This window comes from Mustela erminea, chromosome 4, assembly GCF_009829155.1.
Source record: "Mustela erminea isolate mMusErm1 chromosome 4, mMusErm1.Pri, whole genome shotgun sequence".
Taxonomy (NCBI): Eukaryota; Metazoa; Chordata; class Mammalia; order Carnivora; family Mustelidae; genus Mustela; species Mustela erminea.
The window spans coordinates 60,663,966-60,666,306 of record NC_045617.1 but is presented as its reverse complement, the minus strand read 5'-3'; positions in this window follow the sequence as shown (position 1 = coordinate 60,666,306).

Here is a 2,341-nt window from a genome sequence, read left to right as displayed (position 1 = left end):
AGAATACTAAAGCACCACGCTGTTATAAGAAGGCCTGGTCTGGTCTTCCAGCAACATATGCTTCTTCCAGTTTTTGCAATTAATTTGAAAAAAAAAAAAGAAGAAGAAGAAACTCTCTAGCCTGGAATTCTAATATCCTAATTTAAGTTTGCTTTGTTACTTAATGCTGTTAAATTAGGTTTTAACTTCCCAAATAGACTGTAAGTTCTTTAAAACAAAGAATTTTGCCTATACAATAAAATCATTGTTATACAATAGGAGATACACAACATGTTGAAATGTTTGTAGTTTAACTATTATATATAATTTAATAACTGAAAGATCCTCAGCAAAAGAAACAAAAATCAGTTATTTCAATAATCATTAATTATTACCAGTATGAGATACTTACAAATATTTAACCAGGTACTAGATAAATATAAAAAGATTTGAGAAATCTTATAGAAATTAATATCCATAGTAGATACTTATGAAATTTTCACAAGGTCCTCAGGGGCTACCACTGGACCAGTAAGTTGAAGTCACACCACTTACACCATAAGATCTGCTGTTAGGGTGTTGTTTCTGACACCTCTGTTGTCCCACAACCTGACTCTCATGCCCATCAGGAAAGGGATACAGAGCCCCACTACTGTCATTGCATGTACATACTGACAAATCATGATCTCCCTGCTAACGTCACCAGTGACAAAAGCTGTTTCTGACTTTTTCTGCCATCAAATCTCATATAAAAGTATTTTCTTTCTCTGCATCCACACCAACATTTGTTGTTTCCTGATTTGTTAATGTGATGAGCACTGGGTGTTAAACGCAACTGATGAGTTACTGAACTCTACATCTGAAACTGATGTACTATATGTTGGCTGATTGAATTTAAATTAAAAAAAAATTTTTTTAAAAGAAAGTATTTTCTTGATGGACCAATTTTGCCCAAAGAATCCTACCTGAAATGGAATCTGAAAAATGCTGTTCTTAACTCTCTAACATCTTGAATTGGGATAGAACAGAACTAAAACCAAGCAAGCCAGTCCACAATCCTCTTTATGTTCCACCTCCTCAAAATAAGCATATTAAGCATACAAAATTACATATGCTCAAAATCATACATTAGGAAACTGCAAAATAAAATGATGAAATACCACTATTTACTCAACAGAATGGCCAACAACACTTAACACTAGTGAGGATATAGATCAAAAGGAACTTTCATTCATTGCTGGTGGGAGTACAAAATGGCAAAGCCACTTTAGAAGACAGTTTTGTACTTCCTTACAAAACTAAACACTCCTACTAAATGATTGTACTCCTTGACATATGCCACATGGAACTGAAAACGTATGTCCACACAAAACATGCACACAGATATTTATAGCAGCTTTATTCACAATTACCAAAACTTGGAAGCAACAAGATATCCTGTATGTGGATGGATAAATAGACTGTGATATATCCAGACATTATTAATTAGTGCTAAAAGAAAATGATCAAGCCATGAAAAGACATGGAGGAACCCTACATGTACCTTGCTAAGTTAAAGAATCCAATCGGATAAAGCTACTTACTCTATAATCCTAACTATATGATCTTCTGGAAAAGACAAGGTGGAGAGAGTTTAAAAAAAGAAAGAAAGAAAGAAAGAAAGAATTTGCCAGGAGTTGTAAAGGAGGCAATGAGTATGGGGAAGAGACGAGGATTTGTTGGGGAGTAAAAATATTCTGTACAATACTTTAATGATGGGTACATATCAATACACTTGTGTCAGGCCCATAGAATGCATACCACCAAGAGTGAAACCTAATGGAAACTATGCATTTTGGGTGATAATGACATGTCAACTTAGCTTCAGCAATTGTAACAAATGTAACAGTCTGGTCTGGGATGTTATTGATGAGGAAGACCACCTGTGTTTAGGAAAGAAATGTATGGGAACTCTGTATTTTCCACTCCGCTTTGCCATCAATCTCAAAACTACAAGTATATATAATCTAAAACCTAAAGTATATTCATAACTAAAAAAAGGGAGGGCAGCGAAAAGAACACAAACATGAGTCTGATGATTAAATAACTAGAGGGATTTACCTTCAGAATGGCAATTAAAGATAGCAGAATTTAGTTAATTTTCATTACATTTAATTCCATTGAACAAAGAAGATATTTAATCGATTGGGAGGAGTATTAAAATCAAACATCATGTACCCTGTATTTTCCTTAAGGATTTTATTGATGTTCTATTCAAAATCATGTCCGTATCATCTTATCTGAGTATCCATCTTACCATTCATTGTTTGGTGATTGTGAAGGTAGGAATAAACATTATTTTCTAAGATATACAGAAATGAGT